This window comes from Lipotes vexillifer, unplaced genomic scaffold, assembly GCF_000442215.2.
Source record: "Lipotes vexillifer unplaced genomic scaffold, Lipotes_vexillifer_v1.1 scaffold317, whole genome shotgun sequence".
Classification (NCBI taxonomy): Eukaryota; Metazoa; Chordata; class Mammalia; order Artiodactyla; family Lipotidae; genus Lipotes; species Lipotes vexillifer.
The window spans coordinates 1,113,224-1,133,406 of record NW_006782029.1 but is presented as its reverse complement, the minus strand read 5'-3'; the positions used below and the strand labels follow the sequence as shown (position 1 = coordinate 1,133,406).

The window sequence follows — 20,183 nt, the reverse complement described above, 5'->3', positions numbered from 1 at the left end:
AAGAGAAGCGATGTGTGTGTCTGTGTGTGTGTGTGTGTGTGTGAGACAGAGGAAGAGAGAGACAGAGAGAGAGAATAATTTAGGACATGAGGATTTGAGATACTTTCTAGATATATAAGTGGAAATGTTGAGTTAAAGCTTTAATGGTATATAGGCAAGTGATCTGGACTGCTAATAGAGATTTCAAAGTCCTTTGCATAAAAAGATAATTGAAGCTATAGGAGTAGATGAGATGCACCTCTGAAAATGAGCAGAGAAGGGAGCTTAGTGTGAGCCCTGAGAACTTCTCTATTTAATGGTCTCTAGAGAGAGTAGAGGATTCTTCCCAAAAATTAGCTTTTATGATACCACACTCCCTCCTTTTCCTCTTACCTCTCTGGACATCAATTTTTTTTTTCAGTGAAGAAAAAGATTATGTTGCCTACTTAGAGTGAGGGGGCCTCAACAGAGATGTATAGGTTTAAAATAATTACTGAGGAGAGTAGGAAGGAATGTTGATTAAGTGAAAAGATTGAGATATACTGAAGTCTTAAGATTGGAGACCATATGTTTGTTGGGACATAAATCTGAATGGTTTAACATTTTGCTTAGGAATGCTCAGCCTTTTAGGTACCAAGATGGCATTGATCCTGTGTTGGGAGTTTTCTAGGTGAGGGCAATACAGGAAGAGACATATTTGGATTTGAGGGTGCTGGTGGTGAGTAGGTCAGATAGCCAACTACTTGTAGTCTGCTTGGGGGAAGGTGGATGGACTCTGAGGAAATGAAGACCCAGGAGGCTGGAGGACTAAATGAATTTGAAGAGCAGGTGTGTTCAAGCAAGCGTCCTGAGAGCACCGGAGGAAAGACAGCTGGGTCAGAGAATGCAGTGTTTGTAGTTAAAATTTTTGGTGTGGAACCATTCTGGGTGATGACAAGTTTCAGGATGTACCCTGGCAGTGTGGGGAAGTCTAAGTGGAGTGGAGGTGAGAATAGTTATTGTGTATTTGAGGTCAAGGAACAGTAGATTGAAGGTATTGGGTGGATTGCTCCCAAAGACACTGAAGTTTTCTGGAATATAATGGCAGAAGTTGAGTTTGAGGGGAGAAGAGGAGTGTTATGTCTTAAGGAACGTGACCAGGAGGTCAGTAGATGATAGAAATACAGAAGTGTACAAAGTGGTATTGTCAGATGTCAAAGGTACCAGGATGGAACTGTGGTGGTTCTAAAGTGGCATTAAGGAGTCAATAAATTTTCACCCCTCTCCTTAGTTCTATGGTAGGTGAAATATACAGCATAATGTGGGGAGATGCTGTGTTTATTGGTTCTTTTTCTTTTACATAAAGGAAGAAGATTGCAGAGGGTCTAGCGGTTTGAGGAGAGAAGCCAAAGAGAAGAAGTACAGAGCATTAAGGCGTTAAGAACAGGGGAGGTAAACTGACTTTCTTTTGGCCTGTGAGGATTATAGGAATGGAAGACTTAATTGGAATTAATTGACCACAGACATTCCAAAGGTAGGATTAGTCATAACAAAGATGTCTGAGGGTCTGAGGTGGGATCTGGCCCAGTCATGTGTGGGTGAGCTCACTGTGTGGGAACCGGGATCATAAAGCATCTGAACATGGGACCTCTCCTCTATGCAGGATGGAGGATCAGACCTCTTTTCCCTGGGGTGGTCTCAAGATGTGTTGAGTGGCCACATGCAGGATAGGTGTCATTTAACATCTGAGTTCTAGCCTCACGATAAACCTGGAAGGTGGGCACAGCAATAATGATAATAATGATAATAAAATATTTGCCTTTCTTCTATCCCTGGAGTTGTGAAGATTCAATACAATCATTTGTGGGAAAGCACTTTAACAACTGTAATCACTATGTGTATGCTGAGTTTTATTGTTACCCACACCTTTGATGTATTTCTCTCTGTGCTTTTCCATGTATCTGTGACATATTCCCTAAGATAATAAGGGCTTCCCTCTGACAAAGCCAAGATTCTTTATTTATTGTGTTAGGTTGGCACCTGGGCTGATTCTCTTTAGTGTTTATGTAGTCTGGATGTGGACTGGCATCTTTCCCTGGACTCTGAGTATCTTCCTCTGCAGCTTCTCATGGCTAGAAGTTCTATCTGTGTCCTTCTATTACAAAGCCCAGACTCGTAGGCCACCCACCAAGTTCCTCACTACAGTCTGAAGGATGCCTCCAGATCCTGGCTCATTTGCAGAACAGAATTGACTGACACACCCTAAGCAGGGATGCCAATCTAGTCTAGTTTTCCAGATACTCCTTGATGATTTGATAGAAAGGCATCCAATGGAAAGTGGTACTAGACTCTGAGAACTACAGCTTTACAATGTCCAAAGTCTTCTAGACTTTCTTGAAGAGAGGCAGATATGATCCTAATCAAGAAAAAGGCATTCCTTGATTAATACCCACTGCCTCCCTTTGAAATTTAACCAAGACTGTACTTGACTTTTTAGATGTCAGATTTTCTTGGAAGAAGAAAGAAGCTCCTGTGATGGAATAGACTATTTTTCTGTGTGTCGGGGGGGGGTGTTAATTCCCAAGTAATTTGTTTGCTTCATTCTATCATCACTTTTCTACTGACAGTAATTTTTTTCTTTTTCATTACTTGGGATACAGAGACTGTTCTGCAGATGGACTAATGAGCTGCACCTACTTCAATTGTTCAGCGCAGTATAACACACTTGGTCAACTATTAAGAGGGGCACAAATTATTTTTAGTAAAATGTGAGTCAGTCTTGGGAGAAAAACTAAGCTATACGTTTCCTTTACTCACTTAGTTTACAACACTCCAGAGAACTGACTAGAAGGAGAAGGTATTCTTCTATTCAGTATCTGTTCGTACCCCATCTCTTCATACTGGGCAAAAGGGCCATTTTATAGACTTAATGTAGGAACTGCATTAGGAGCACACTCTGGACACAGAAATCTCTGAACTATCACTGATTTTTTTTTAAAGGCTTTTTTAGGCTTTCCCGGAAGGCTAATTACCCCAGTGCCTTCTTTCTCTGATAGCTCATACTGAATTCTCTCCAGCTTTCTGATTTTATCCATTTGAATCAACCCCAAGCTGCTGTGGTCTCTCCCGTTGCGGAGCACAGGCTCCGGACGCGCAGGCTCAGCGGCCATGGATCACAGGCCCAGCCACTCTGCGGCATGTGGGATCTTCCTGGACCGGGGCACGAACTCGTGTCCCCTGCATCGGCAGGCGGACTCTCAACCACTGCGCCACCAGGGAAGGCCAACCCCAAGTTACGTCTCTAGAATTTGTACCATCTGGGGGATGAAGGGTTGACATCTACCAAGTAAACATTAATTTGTTTAAATTCTTGTTCAACTTACATTTTCTGCTTTGGTACTTCTACTTTCCTGGCTTCTTGAGAATTTCCAAAAACCTACGCTTATCTTTTGTCATGTCACTTTGAGCTCCATGGGGTGTCCCCATCAAAGCACAGGGAGGAGAGGTTTTTTTGTTTGTTTGTTTGTTTTTTTACAGTCCCCCTCTGCAGAGCCAGCTTCTGGAAGAAAAACTCCAATTGCTAAGATAAACACATTTTTTGATCTTTCTTTTTTTTTTTTTTTGGTAGGCCACTGGAAATTTAATACAGGAGTTTTTTTTTTTGTAGAATTGTACAGTCTCTAATATTCAGATGGCGACTAGCATTATTTTTCTAACTGTAAGAAAATGGATCTGTAATGTATCTTCTATTCAGGAGACAGGACTTAATCATTGTCATCTTTGGTACTTAGTGGTGCTGCCAAGGCAGTGTGGTCAGAATGAGGATGGAATGTTAAATAAAAGAAACTTGGGAGAACATGAGCTCTGTTGAGTCATGTAAGCAACTATCTCAGCTTCCTCACCTAACACAGCACCAAAATGTGTTACTGCAATTACAGAGTGCTGATTTAAAGGGACGATGAAAAGGTAAATACACAAACACAAGCAGCTATGCATCTAAGAAGGATGTGGAGAGCTGAGATATGAAGGCAGGATAAAGCATCTCTTTTAAACTCTATAGCCCGCAGCGGTAAGCATGGTGCTGGCCCCATAGCAGTGGTTCCATAATGTTTGTTGATTGACCTGTTTTTTGAAAGAATACTATAATGTACAAAGCAAAGAGCCCCCAAATGTCTTTATAAATCTTAAGAAAACAGGCCTTTACTTTCCATATTCAGCTACAAAACACAAGTTTGAATTCAGACTATATTTTGGGTTGCAGGTAAAGAAGGTAAAATGAATCAGTGAAATCTGAAAATATTCAAAGGCTGTCTTTTCTCCCCAATTCTTCTTTCTCTCATTTCCCTCTTCCTATTTCAGGAATCTGAATTTCCTTTTGTTTCATCAACCTATTGTTTTCTGACTCCAACAAGACAACCATAATTTATTGAGCAGGAGCCATGACTTGTACTTTGCAGTCCTCAAGCATATCATAGTCCAGTGCCTGGTGCATAAGAGGGAATTACTATATATTGAAATGTTAGTTTTGGTTTCACTTTTTCTTTCTTTCCCAGATATTCCCCCTTTTTGCTATCTGTGTAAGAGAAATTTCTCTTAATTCTCCCCAAATTTAATAAGACTACTCCATGCTCCCATTTTCTTGTTCACATCTGTGAACAAGACAGAAAGGATCCTGGCCCTCATGGACTTTACAATCAATCCAGAAAGGCAAACACTGAACAAATAACTATAGGTGTGACAAGTGTTAGGGAAGGAAAAGTTCTAGATGCGAGGAGGTATAATTGAGTCCAGGAGATCGTGGGAGGTATTCCCGGAGAACTGTGAGCTGAAGGAAAACAAGATTTGACTAGATGAAACGGAGGGATCATAAAGGCAGTGAGAGAAGTGCGTTCCAGGGAGACGGGACAGTATGCACCAAGCCTGGATTTGAGAGAGAGCACGATTCGTTCAAAGACCCTGAAAGGTGGAGCTTCTAGAGCAGGAGCGTGAGGTGAACTCTTAAGAGGCCTCTATTGGACTCTTTTTCAGTGGTGTAGTGGGTGGTCTCTAAGTGGATTTGCAATCACAATAATATCAGTATTACAACACCAAATGAGCTCTTTTGGTAGCTGTAGATGCTTTTGGAATTTGTTTGTTTGTTTTCCCAGGTCATGGTCAGTGAGTCAAGCAAATGAAACATCATTGAGCTTAGATAGTATATCCCACTAAATTCCTTGGTTCCTTAAGTTCCAAGGCTGGCAGTAAACTGGTGGTCAATCTATTAATTGAGGTCTAAGAAGTAATAGCCACACCCAAGTCAGTACTGCAACCCATTAAGCTAAGCTTTTCCTAGGCGACAGTGAATCATGGAAATTGTTCCCGGGACCCGTGCTTTGGTCTTGCTTGCTGGTAGCTATAGATGTCATCAGAAGTTAATTTCCACATTCCTATAACCAAGACAAGAGCAATGGCCTGCCTTCCTCTTTGAACATTACCTTTCTTTTCCTTTTGTAAGCTTTAATTTTCCCTGTATAAAAATAATGAGGTAGAATATAGGTGGGGCCCATAGAGCGATAACCCTACACGCAGCTTCCTGTCCTGCGGTTACCTAATGCAAGGTTTTGCACCCTAGAGTCCTCTGGCATAATAACCTCTGGCTATGGAAGATGAGCGGGAATATTATTAACAGGTTCCCAAAGCACACAGAATTTTTTCTCAAATTAACCACCATCGCTGAGGAGTATTGATAGGCAACACAAATTGTATATTCAACAAACTCTATTAAAAGTATTATCCAGTATTCTCATCAAAGAACTCCTAGGAAAATGAATGCAATACTGAGATATACCTATAGAATTGTACGGGTATTGGGGAGCATATTTTCTAATGCCCAGATGCCTCAGATTTAGTGGTGGTGGAATCCCATTAATTTTGTGAAAACCAAATAAACATTTGTCCTAAAAATGGTTAGAAAGCAGGATCAACTCTGCTTTATGAATGTACAAGACTGTAAAATGATTTGCTATTGTCAGAGAGTTAGAGTGAGGTGTGGGAGGGAGATGCATTATTTTAAATTGTGTTTTAGGTGACAGAATGGGAGTCCATAATGTTCTAGTTCAGAGGAACTAGATTTTATTGATTCATTGATTGATTCATCAAAATTTATTGAATGATTGCTATCTTTCAGGCACTGGGGACATAAAGATGAATAAGGCATGGTTCCTCACCTCCAAATGTTAATACTCTTTGGAGAAGACATGTAAATAAATGAATACTATACAATATGACATATATTCCAGTCCAGGTAGGTAGGAAGGCCTAAGTACAACTGAGTGATCAATTTCACTTGAGTGGAGGGTTGTAATCAGGGAAGATTTCCCAGGGAAAGTGATGTATTGTTCAGTGAGTAAGCATTTGTCAGACAGACAAGGAAGAATAAGGGCATCCCAGACAGAGGGAAGAGTGTATTCAAAGGCAAAATGACATTTGACAATAGAGTACATGGAGGAAACTACAACTAGGAAGTGTGAGGGACACCATGAAGTGCTAGTTACATCATGGCCATGGCAGTGGAAACGTAACAAATTTCTTCCTTTGGGGGTACAGAGAGGTACTAACATTCCTCCAAACAGTTCCTATATTTTTATAATCTAAGATAGACATTAATAGGATCTCATAGAAGCAGAAATCAATGCAAATGTTAGTGATCTTAAAGGCATTTTGTCCAGTGTAGTTGTTGATTTTACCTAACTCAGAGGACTTGTAGAGGAGACAGGCCTAGAGTAGCTGGCAGCCATCTTGTGACACATGGAGCCTGAAAGCACAGCCAATATAGAGGAACATAGCAGACAGACAGGAGAAGATTAGATCCTGGTGACATGATGCAATCCTTGGTTTAAGACCCATCTGAAACATACCTACTTCTGGACATAAGTCAGTTTGAATTTTCTGCTTAAGTCTGTTTTTTTTTTTTTTTTTTTTTTTGGTCAGTTGTAACCTAACAGTTACATCTGGCATCTTCATTTTACAGTTCAGGAGACCAATATCCAGCATGGCAAAGTGACTTGCTATCAAGGGGCTAGTTAAAAATTGAGACTTGGGCTTCCCTGGTGGCGCAGAGGTTGACAGTCCGCCTACCGATGCAGGTGACGCGGGTTCATGCCCTGGTCCGGGAAGATCCCACATGCCGCAGAGTGGCTGGGCCCGTGAGCCATGGCCGCTGAGCCTGCGCGTCCGGAGCCTGTGCTCCGCAACGGGAGAGGCCATAGCAGTGAGAGGCCCGCGTACCGCAAAAAAAAAAAAAAAAAAAAAAAAAAAAAATTGAGACTTGAACCCAGGTCTCTTGACTCAGGTCAGGCTTAGGAATATCCAGCATTTAAAAATTATCTGCATGTGATAAACATACATGTACTTAGAGATCTGCTTTGCAGTAACCACATATTTGAGAGTACAATTGAGTTTATTTTAAAAATACATTTCTACATGACAATGTTTTTAGAAAGAGCATGGGACCAAGACTCGTTGGTTCATGGCCCACTTTTGCCACTAATTACCTTTGTGACCTTGGGTCTATCTCTTTGGGCCTTAGTTGTTCACGTGATATAATTGTCTCTAAATCTTCCTCCATTTCTATGGTTCTAAGCATAAGTACACCGAATTTTCAATGATCCATTGTGGATCTTACACATGGCTCTATTCCCTGGGGAAAGCTTCCTCTTGAACTGTTTTGATATTATTGGGTTCAGCTTCACAGATACTTAACTGAACACCAATTATGGGCTAGGTGTTGCAAAAGGGAATGATTATTTCTAATCAGTATTACTTACTTACTTTTGTATTCTCAGATGCAATTTGATATTGTTTGCTGCTCCGAAGTATTAAACAATGCTTTCTAATCCAGGGAATGTGTGATTCCAAATAGGAGTGGGATTAGACAGAGGGATGATCTGTCACTGTACATCTGTTGGAGAGGTGCTGCCATAGTGTCCAGCAGTCAGAGGGAGGAATAGAGCAGAGTCCTGAGAAGTACAGCAGATTGGGAACCACATATGCGTACAAAGGCACATTCCCGCCCAAACAGAATTGGATTTGGATCGTTAGTCTTCAGGAGATCTGCACCACAGTGATCACTATGGATAACTTTGGGTCTTTTCAGAGTAGTTACCTCTGAGGTTAATAACAACTTGCTAATATTTTTCTTTATAAGACATTATGAGCACTTAATTAATGCTTGATGTATTCTTTTGGGTAATCTTTTTGTAATATAACAATTCATTTGACTCACGGAAGTAATTTTCTAGCTTCTATAAAGACCAGCTTCGGTCAGTTTCTTAGCCTGTCTACATTTGAACAATTCCATTTGCTGAAGAATGACTCTGGAGTTCCACGACCTCACTTGAGGAGTCTTGGAGAGGAAAAAAGATGCTGGCTCTGCAGTTTGCTGGAGCCAGATTCCATTTCTTCTCTAACCATTTTTGCCTGTCTGACCATGTACACGTGACTTAAGCTCTCTGAGCCTCAGCTTTGTCATCAGTCAAATGGGAATAATGATATCTCCCTCAAAGTACTGCCCAACACGGTGATCATTTACAGCATAGCTTGAATAAATGTTATTAGGTAATATAGTATTAGTGAGGTTTTCTTGGGACTGTGTTCAAGTGATACATAAGGTTCCAAAGAAGAAAAATGGCAGGAGCAGGAGACACTCTAACTTGTAAGGTTGATACACAGTATGAAGATGCACCATAGTTTGATAATTTCATTTGACCATAAGATAAAGCGGTAGAATTTGTCCTAGTTAACTACTACCTTGCTTTGTAACTTGGGGAAAAGTATTTAACTTCTCTAGACTTCCACTTATTCATAGTTAAACTGAGGGTAATATTGCTGTCTTATTTCATAGAAACTGAAAGGAGATAATGAATATGAAAGTCTCTATGAGGGTAGAAAGCAAGAATGTGAAAGTTCATGTTAATATAGTACAATTAACATTAAAAGTTAATAATATTATAGATCATTCCTTTTCTGTGCATAGTAAAAATTGTTATTTTTTGTACTGGCCCTACCGTTAATTAAAATATTATTTTCTCTGCTTATTAATTTCTGGGAGGCTAACTGATATTGCCTTCATACTTTATAAAGGGTCCTAGAAAAGCAATATTTGTCAGATGTTTCAGGCAAAATAGTAAAAAGGGAATAGCTATACATGTTGAAAAGAGCTATTGTCAATATATAATTTCTTCTACCAAGAAAATAATCCTTTCCCTCTAAAGAGCTATTAATTTTTAGAGCAATATTTCCACTATTCAGAAAGATTATGTGGGTAGTCTTTGTCCATGCCATGGAGCCTGGTCTGATCCGGCGTTTAGCCCCGCGCCTGGGCATCGCCGAGCCGGAGGTGCTGAGCTTCCTGCATGAAGTGCCCCTTGGACAGGGCTTATTTAATTAAACTTTCTGGTTTGAACAAGAAGATGTATCAGAGTTGTCTTAAATCTTTTGAGTGTTTACTGGGCCTGAATTCGAATATTGGAATAAGAGACCTAGCTGTACAGTTTAGCTGTACAGAAGCAGTGAACATGGCTTCAAAGATACTGCAAAGCTGTGAGTCCAGTCTTCCACAAACACAGCAAGTGGATCTTGACTTATCCAGGCCGCTTTTGACCACTGCTGCACTACTTTCAGCATGCAAGATTCTAAAGCTAAAGGTGGACAAAAATAAAATGGCAGCCACATCCGGTGTAAAAAAAGCCACGTTCGATCGACTCCGTAAACAGTTAGAGAAGATTGGGCAGCAGATCGACAGAGAGCCTGGAGATTCAGCTACTCCACCATGGAAGAAAAAGAAGACAGTGGTTGAACCTTCAGCAACGGAAATAGAGAATGTAGTAGAGATCCCACATAAACCGCAAAAAGATGAAGATCTGACACAGGATAATGAACAGTGGAAAAGGAAAATTTTGGAAAATGCTGCCAAAGCACTAAAGGCTACAACAGAGTGATTTCAGCTCCCAGACCACCTGTACTGCAAACCAGCAGTGCATCTGCCACCTCAAGGAAGATGTGAGGGCTTTGGAAATTTGTCTGAACTTTTATAACAAGGATCCTATCCTTAATAGCAAAGAAACCAGCATTGGGGCTGAGCAGGGTGGCTCTCACATGGGCAGCAAATTCGTTAGATTAGCCACAGTGCCTGGTTGGCTCAGCCTTGGCTCCGCACAGGTCTGCTCTCTCCTACAAAATGTCATTGAAGCTATTTTGCTTTCTTGTTTTGTTTTAAGCAAAAGACAGTCTCCTGTCCTATCCAGAATATGAAATTCAAGCTGAATGGAGTCTAAAGATTTTACTTAAGTTTTTGTGTTAACCTCTTGGTTTGACTAAATATATAGTACAACCTAAGTTAATAAATATTATTTTTATATGCAAAAAAAAGATTATGTAGAACGTGTTAAACCATTATTTATCTCTGCAAAATATTTCTAAGAGCATATGTGCATCTAGGCTAGGAAAGTATGCAAAAATCCCCTATCATTTTCACATCGAGCCACATGTATTGAACAAACACCACCTCACAGAGGAACATTACCACCAAAGCACTACACAGTAAGGAGGGAACTGAGAGATTTCTAAGAATATATGGGTGTAATTTTCTGTTAACCGAGAGTGACTGACAATTCGTGGAAATCTGCCTTCAAAATAACCTCTTTGCAGCACTCTTAGTTTTACTTGGTGGGAAGGAAACTGCTTGTTTCTTATCCATTTAGCTACCAGAAACTATTTTTCTTTGCCATCCTAATTGTCTAAATCCCTATGGATATATTATGCAAAATCCATGTTTATTTAATTTAATTTTTTTTTAATACCAGTGTTTTGTTTTGTTTTTCCTATTTGAGAGTTGGTTGAAATAAGATCATGTACAGAAGACTACAGTGTAGTCTACATCTAAAGTCATTATATGCACCTGGGGGATTTTAATAAAATCTGAGGTCCTAGAATTTTAAGATCATTTTCCAAAGGGATGAGTTTTATTTCATTTCATATGCATGGATAAAGAGAAACTAAATTGTGCTGCTAAAAATAGTAATTCCCAAATAAGAAAGAGGACTTAGAAGAAAAAGTCAAGCTGAATTTATTTTATCCACAGAACCTGCTTTAAGGGGGATTATGAAACTATCACTAAATAAAGGCTTTGACGGAGGAGGTAGAGAAGCACTTGAGGGACCCATCGGCCACTTTGGGATACATAGCACATGCGAAGTAAACTTCAGACTTCAGCTATTTGCTTTCTGTTGCCTCCCCGTTAAAATCTTTGTCCATGCCAATACTCTCAGTATGCTGCTCACTGAGGTGCCGCTGCTGGGAGCTAGAGGCTGGGAGTGGAATGGGTTGGAGAATGAGTTCTGCTTTTCTTAGACTTTACTGGGTTCCTGTACTTCCCTATTCCTCATCCTGTGCTTGGCTCTGAGTCCAGAGAGGGGATCTTCGTATCTGTGGATCGTGGTTCAGAGAAAGTCTTCGTTCTGAAAAACCTGGTTTGCTAAGCCAAATCAGTTTGCCGTGAAATTTTCGGAAGTTCATGTCCACACTTTAGATTTCCATCTGTTCTGCCAATGACGTTCTAGACCATTATTCCTGTATGTAATGGGTATAGAATGGGTGGTAGAAGAGAGGATTTTAGGTGGTAGTAGATAAATGTTTATTTTGACTGCTTGTACTTTAAAAAAAATTAATTTATTTATTTTGGGCTGTTTTGGTTCTTCGTTGCGGTGCATGGGCTTCTCATTGCGGTAGCTTCTCTTCTTGCAGAGCACGGGCTCTAGGCATGCGGGCTTCAGTAGTCGTGGCACACGGGCTCAATATTTGTGGCTCGTGGGCTCTAGAGCGCAAGCTCAGTAGTTGTGGCACATGGGCTTAGTTGCTCCGCAGCATGTGGGATCTTCGTGGACCAGGGGTCGAACCTGTGTCCGCTGCATTGGCAGGTGGATTCTTAACCACTGCGCCACCAGGGAAGCCCCTGATTGTTTGTTCTTTTAATGCATATAAAAATATTAGTTTTCCATTTATGACAGTGATGTAAAGTTTCTTCTTTAAACACATTTAAATGAAAAATATGAGCTATTGAAAGATATATTAATAAGAATTCTGGAGGAACTCAGGTATGGTAAAAAAAAAACACATGAAATTGGCATGTGAGGATTGGGAAGCACTTTACATACTCTAGGCCATCATCTTGCTTACGCTTAGGCCCATAAACTAGTCAGATTCTCTCAAAAGTCAGGATGTCCTTGGCATTTTGGCCTTTACCTTCTGAATGTCAGGCAATGATAAGGAAATACACCTCAGGAGATTCTAGGAGATCTTTGACGTAGACAATGGTGATAAATATGAAAGAAGGAGTCACAGGGCATGATGGAAATAGAGGAAAGGACACTGAAATTTAGCAGTTGGGATTTGGAAATGTTTACTGAAAGAAGAATCCTTTACTGGGATGAACAGGAGATAGCCAGGTAGAGAAGAAGAGGAAAGGAATGATGTATTCCAAGCTTATTTCTCAAACCACAACTCCCAGTTGTGAGCTTTTGGGCTTAGTCTGGAGGAGATGAGAAGAACCAGGCTCTCTGAAACTTCATTCCTGGCATTCAAGTGTATGTAGCTTGAGTTTTACTGCTTCCCCTGCAGAGGATGGAACAGGGTAATGGTCTCCTCTGTGATCGGTCCCACCCAAGGGGAGACAGGGCAACAGCAAAAGAGGTGAACCACCTAAGGGATCACCACTCACCTAAAATAAAGGTGCAGGAATGAGAAGGGATTTCTCCCTATATTTAATACATTCCAGAAATGTCCCATTTCGCTGTCTGAGAATGTCTTACAGCAGGGAAACTATGCATTCTTAAGGGGCTCTACTAAAACCCCTGCAATACTTGGAGGGGTGATGAGGGAGCAATGCTGGAGATCTTGCTCTTCTCAGCAGAGTTTGCACCTTTCCTTCTTAAGTCAGGCATGTTTGATAGAAAAGTGAACTACTGGCAGCCTCAGCTTGGAGAAAGAGGTTTGAGTTCCTTTTCAAACTTTTTCAGAATGACATAGAACAGGGATGTCTAATAGAAATATAACGTGAGCCACACAGATCATTATAAGTTTTTAATAAAGACATTATAAAAGTAAAAAGAAAGAGGTAAAATTAATTTTAATAATATAATTTGTTTAACTCAACATATCTAAAACATTTTAACATATAATAAATATATAAAATACTGAAATGTTTTGCATCTCCTTTCATGTACATATTTGCTCTCTGGGGCATATTTTCCACCTACATACAGCACATGTCAATTAGGATATTAAATTGTCCTTGAAAATAATATTTAGATTTCATAATATTGAAAAACTAAATTTATATATCCAAAATGCCTCAAACATGCTTAAAGTTTTCCAGTAACTGAATTAAATATTAGTTTAATATAAAATAATACTTATTTTTTCAATTAAGTTAAACAAAAATAAAATTTCAGTTTCTCAGTTCCACTAGCCATGTGTTGGTACACTATTGCACTTGAGGCTAGTGGCAACTGTATTTGGATCATAGGGTAGAAGAAAAAATCAAAATAAATTTTTGGGGTCACTTTTACTTCCTTTACTTCTGTAATGATTACTAAGGTAGGAATTTCATAGCAAGCTGGGTAATGAAAGCACATTGGACAAAGGCTCGGAAAGCCTTGTTCTAGACCAGGCTCCATCATTGATCATGCTCTCCTGTAATTTGAGGAGAATGATACCTGCTTCTCAGCCTTGTTGATTTTTGCAGAAGATGCTTTGGAGATCCAATAATGTCCTAAATGACAAATTTCCGGGGTTTGAATTGTCCTCAGGTATCTCAACCAATGGTTCTCAAATGCTTGTCCACAGACCAAGTGTTTTTTCCCCACATGATTTTCCTCCATATTTTTAAGCTTTTTATTTTCATCAAAACCTTTCTTAAATGAATTTACCAACTCCAATTCCTTCAACAATTTTTCCCCCAGGTCAGGGTTTTAATTTCACTATCATGGTTTTTCTCAAGTGAACATGTTCTTGTTTGTCTCTATTTTTCTTAATTGCAATATCTTGAACTGAATGCTCTTAAGATAAGACTTGACCAGCGTAAGGTAGAGTAGGGCAATCATCTTCCTGATCCAGATACAATGCTTCTATTAATGCAGTCTTCAGCTTTTGTAGTTACTTGCTTTTCAATTTTTTTTTCTTTTTTGGTAGCCATAGTCAATTGACTCATATCAAGCTTATCAGTAACTGAAACCCCTGTCTTCCCTCTTCCTGTACTTGTTTGATTAATTTTGTGGCACTTTCTGAAATTCCTCTTTTGAAAAAAAACCAAAACCAAAACCAAAAAACCCAACAGTTGATCTTGCGTCTACACTTGCCTCTATGTTTTCTTACCTATCCAACATTTTAAGCCATATTGTGTTCAATTTGAACAGGGGGTGTAAAGGGGCTTGAGAAGTCTTAGGGAAGTGTCTCTCAGACTTTAACAAACACGTATCTATACTGGGGATCTTGTTAAAATGCTAATTCTGATTCAGGAGATCTGGGGCAGGGTCCAAGATCTTACATTTCTAACAAGCTCCCATGGATTACATTTTGTACCAGAAAATCTTGGAGTATCTGAAGGGTTTTCTTACAACTAACCTTCCTTCCATATTTTCTTCATTATCAGATGAATGTGCATTTTCTTACTGTAAACCAGCTCTGAGATCCTTTAAAATCTTAGCTGGGGCTTATGTATGCAGAGTTCTGAGATTCTCAGTTCTTTAAGGGAAGGAGCCATGTATACTCTTCTTTTGGGTTACCTCATAGTCTGGTAAAATAAGAGTGTTAATAAATGGTGCTGATTTTTACTGAGTTTGTTTGGCTCCCGGGTGAGAGCTGGAAAAGGCCACAATCATGCAAACCTTACTGAGGAGGCAGGGGCAACTAACACCAATGTGGTTGTCAATCTCTGCAAAATACGTTTTCAATTGACCTTGTATCAGATTTCATTTTTAATTTCCTCAGTTCTAATTCATTTTGTCAAAATTAAAAAGAAGTAAATGCAAAATGTAAATATTGGAGATCATTTAATTTCATCGGTGGGTGGAAGAGAGGAAGGCTGAAAGAAGGTGTGAAAGTTCCTGCACTGGGTGAGGAAACTACTTGTGGAAAACTGAATTTAGTCCTGTTGGAAGATTCGGGGCTCCTCAATGCCGTTTATACTCTCAGATGCAGACCCAAAGTGAGGTAAAAAGTGGGTGCTTTCTCTTCTTCAGAATGGAAATTTGCCCTAGTTTTTTTTTTTTTTTCCCACTCCTTTCTTTATCATCTCTAGATCTACGTTTTCCCTTAGATGCCCCTCTCCTTCCTCCACTGTTACAGCTTTTTTTCCTTCTTAATCTTCTTGGGTTCATCTAGCCTTGTACTGCATTTGTCACACTTTGAAAATCTACTGTTTGTCAAAGTGTCTTTCTAGTAATACAGATAGCCCTCACTCGATACCTTTAATGTGGTTTCTGTAGAGTCATATAGAGCAGCATTGCTTTATGGAAATGAATCTGACTGAATCTTCTTCTTCACCAAAGCAAGGCTGACAGGAGGTACAGAAAACCACGTGTGCTTCACACTTACATGTGTGAAAGGGGCCTGTTGGAGTTTTTTTGCTCTCTACTAAATCTCAGAGGTGGTGCTGAGTAACTGTCAGAGGCATGAGCTGTTAAGGAGTCCCAATTTGGCTGGCTCTGTGCAATCAAATGCAGCCAGCCCTGTTTGTATGTGAAACGACTGGGTTTTCCCCAAGCTGTTGGTAATGATGCAAGAACAGACTTTCCCCTCTCTGGCTCCCTGGAGTAAAATGGCTGCCAAAGTATTTGGAATAGAACTTGAAAATGTACTCATCACTGGAAGACGAGGATCCTTTGATATTTCTGTGTTCACCATGATCACCTAGCATCCACTTCCTTCTTAGGTAAGGATTCTGAAACATCATCGGTTGATGCAAGCTTGTGACCTGGCTACCTCTGCTCAGGATACAATGTGGAGGAGGGGCGCAGGCGGCCCTATTTGGATTGGGAGTCCTTAAGGAACAGAAGTTTACAGAAGAGTTCTAGTGGAGCCCATCAGGGAGCAGAAAGAAACCAAACACAATGGGGAATGGTTAACAATTAAAACCAGCCCTTGCTTGTGTGGTCCTGTGTTTCACCACATCATTCTAATAAAATGGACTGCTGGGAGGAAGAATGGATTTCTGATAGTTTATGAAGCCAAAAACCTGTTGAAGACTCTTTATAAGGTAGTGGGGAAAATGGCAAAACCCTCAAAATTTCAGGGAAGTTACTTAACAGCTCTGATTACCACAGGCCACCAGGCTGTTGGGTCATGGGATCATGGCTGCACGATGAAGAAAATAGGAGGTGGGCTGAGCCAGACTCAGAAACAATTCCAAAATGCACTAGGACTTTCCAGGAGGCTAGTTCTTTTTATTTTTTAAAAGACAAAGCTTATTTATTTTTTTGCATTGAGAATTAACCTATGCTCATTAAAAATATCATAAAATGTCAATAAGAAGAAAAATAAACAGTATAAATTCTGCTTCCACCAACTAGAGTCAACCCCCATTCACACTGTGGTGCATTATTCTTGCTGTTGTTCTCTATGCTTTGAACAAAGACATAATTATGTCCATATGGTAGATATAATTTTGACTCCTTTTTAAATTTTAGCTTGTCAAAGTCTATTTTGTGTTGTTTCAAAGCTGTCATGCACAATTTGTCATGTAAGTTTTAATGACTGCTTTTGTAAGTTTGAGCCAAAAATTACTTATTCATTCCTATGCTGTTAGGCTTTTTTTCCTTTTTTTTGGTATTATAACTACTGAGGCCACGTGTCTTGAACATTTTGGATTAATTCCCCAAAATTAATTCTCGGGGAGGTTATTTACTTTTCTGTGATGGGCAGAGTCTAGTGGATCTATGATTGAATTCTGATGTGATTTAAGAGAATAGTGTTGTCTAGGCCAGTATCTGCAACTCTATTGCCAACCTAGTGGCACTTGAATCACCCAGGTCCCTCTCTGCTCCAGCCTTACCTGCAACCAGCAGGCTCAGTCCTGTCTGACCAGACCAAGGGAGAGGGATCCTGGGGAATTAAAGAAACAGGAACTAACTGCTCTTCTGAGTGCAGTATGCAAATTGATTCAAGAGAGCCCCTGGGACATGCTGTGCTCAGTGAGCTGAAATTCCCCCTTTTAGTGCTCTTATGGTTAGGCCCCTGTGGGGGAATCGGGTTGAGGGGAGTGGGTTTGTTTACTAGCCGTGTAATCTTGGGCAAGTCTCTTAACCCCCCCCCTCCCCCCAGACTCAGTTTTTCCATCTGGTACTCAACCGCTTGAAGGGTTGATGTAACAATTAGAGAAAATGTTTGTAAAAGAATTAACACAGCGCCCGATCTGTGATGAATACTCCGTAAAAGTTAGCTAGCACCCTCCTCCTCTTTGTTGTTGCTGTGTCCTGCTAATCTCTTTTCCCGAGGGCTTCATTCTGCCTCCCACAGCCCTTCAAATACCCCCAGCCACAGGCTTTCTGGAATCAGGTTGTTTCACCCCCTGATAAAGAATTTTGGCACTCTAGCTCATCTGACCACCAGACTTGCCCACCTCCAGAAAATGACGTCTCTTCAGACTGGTTCCCTTTACTTCTACCTGAGCTTACCTGAGCGCCTACATTTCTTTACTTCTATCTGAGCTTAAACTTTATGTACTGGCTAAGGCAAGAATACTCAGAACTGTATGTTCAGGGAGGAGAGTGTAACTGTGTACTGTATACCATATATCTGTGCTAAACTGGGCCCCATACAAAACATATAGAGAGCTGTGTTTATTAACTTTATTTAGAGTCAGGACACCCAACTCTGGTTAGGTGGTAGTTGGATAAGTCAGACCTGGGCAGTGGAAGAACCAAATCACACAAACTAGAAATTTCCACTTGGCTGAGCTGTATAATCTGGGCAGGCCTCAGGGGTGAGTCATGGGAAGAAATCTGGAAGGACAAATGCCATATCAGAGGATGCTTCGTGACTGGTGATTATTAGAGGTCCAGGTTGGAGAAAGGCAATTGTGATGAAGAAGGCCTAACTTAGGATTTGTTCACTGAAAAGGAGGCTAGGAGCAGGAGGAGAATATGAAACAGGAATTATACAGATTTGTGTCATAATAGCAAAAACAACAACTATATTAGCTTAATAATTCTAATAGCTTGCTATATGCCAGTCCCTGTACTTATATTAAGATATTTACATATACTATCCATCCAAATCTCATTTAATAGGTATTAATATCATCTTCATTTTCCTGATGAGAAAACTGAGTCTTAGATGAAGTAATTTGCTCAAGGTTATAGGCATGTAATTAGCAAAGCAGGGATTTGAATTTAGATGTGTTTTTCTCTAAAGCTTGGATTCAGATAAATAGATCTGGCAGCACTAGAAGATTAAATGCAGTGGGGGTTAGGGGAACTGGATGCACAGTCACCACTAATGGAGTGACTTTTAGTATTCAAGAGAGCTATGAGCATCTAAAGGGAGCTGCAGTAGGGATGGAGGGGAAGATACACATACAAGATCAGGTAAGAAGGTATACTACAACAGTGGCTTCCAAATTTCGATGAGTATCAGATTCTTTGTGGAAGTTCTGTATATTTATTTTTGAAAGTAGATTCCCACAGTATACCTCAGGCCTTCTGAATCAGAATCTCTGGGGCAGGGCTTGGTATTTTTACAAAGCACCCTAGTTCTGAAGCTCTGCCAGGTTTAAGAACCACAGATCTACTGGCCTTGATTTAGATGTTTGGGGTGGAATATGAGAGATGGAAGATTCTAGGACAACATCCAAATTTCTGAATTTTGTGACTGAGTGAATTATGGGCACACTCCACTAAGCTAAGAAATAACAATAGTTTTGAAGGATAAGATGCTGAGTTCAGTTTTGGACATGTTGAGATGGACCAGTCCTGTGGGGAGTTGGATCCCAGAGTCTAAAGCTTGCGGGAGAGGCCAAGGCTGAAAATTTAGATATGGAGGTCATTGGTATTTGGAGGGTGGTTGCTGTATACTTGACGTGGAATTTTCAAAATATCCAAACCTTCAATTTTTTCTCAATAATCAAATAGTCACTCTACATCTTAAGTACATTCCCTTTCTGACTCTTTTTCTGACTCTTGACTGAGTCTATTGCTTTTTAAATTTAAGTAACCACTTCTTTATAGCGCCTTCAGAGTCATGCACTGTTATAAGTACTTATTTGCATCATCTCATGGTATTCAAACCAACCACTTGTTAAAGTAAAATTTATTGTCCCTATATTTTATTTTATTTTATTTTATTATTTTATTTTTTTTTGCGGTACGCGGGCCTCTCACTGCTGTGGCCTCTCCCGTTGCGGAGCACAGGCTCCAGACGCGCAGGCCCAGCGGCCATGGCTCACGGGCCCAGCCGCTCCGCGGCACGCGGGATCCTCCCGGACCGGGGCACGAACCCGTATCCCCTGCATCGGCAGGCGGACTCTCAACCACTGCGCCACCAGGGAAGCCCTATCCCTGTATTTTAGATGAAGAGATTTAGGGAGGCTATGTAATTTGCCTAAAGTAATGTAGAATCAAATGGTTGAGTCAGAATTTGAACCTAAGATTCCTTCTGACTCCAGCTTTAGAGCTTTTTGGCTATTTCACAATAGAGCTGTTCCCAGGTCAGGCAGACAATACTCATATTACCTTTGCAAAAGAAGCAATGCAATCTACCATCAGTAAATTTTACAGGCTAATTCCAAAGTATGCTTAAATACAGAAAAATACATTTAGAAAAAATGAGTTCAATGTTTTTGGAGGCACGGGCTGCTTAGTAAATAATACTTATTTAATAAAATGAGTTTATGTGTACTTTCCTGGGACCATTAGGATTGAACTGATCAACGTACCTTTTGACCTTTGTCTAATAGCACATGGAGTAGTTTACATTTTCTGTACTCTCAGAGAAAGGGGGTGGGGAGGGGTATAGTATTGGTTTTATGGCTCAGGAAATTCTGTTGCATGGTTTGGCCTTCCAGGATTTTCCCAACTTTGTGTTGTATATTCATATTTGGGTTGAAATTAAAATGGGCTCTTGGTAAGCTCAAGTTGAAAATATGTCTCAGCACTAACACTGTTATTCTTTAGATTTGGATAAATACAGACAAC

At 40.2% G+C, this 20,183-nt stretch overlaps 1 pseudogene; it reads left to right on the top strand.

Annotated features, from left to right (window-relative positions):
* Positions 1-762: 762 nt before the first annotated feature.
* LOC103072393 (origin recognition complex subunit 6 pseudogene) lies at positions 763-9,935 on the top strand (annotated as a pseudogene).
* Positions 9,936-20,183: the final 10,248 nt, after the last annotated feature.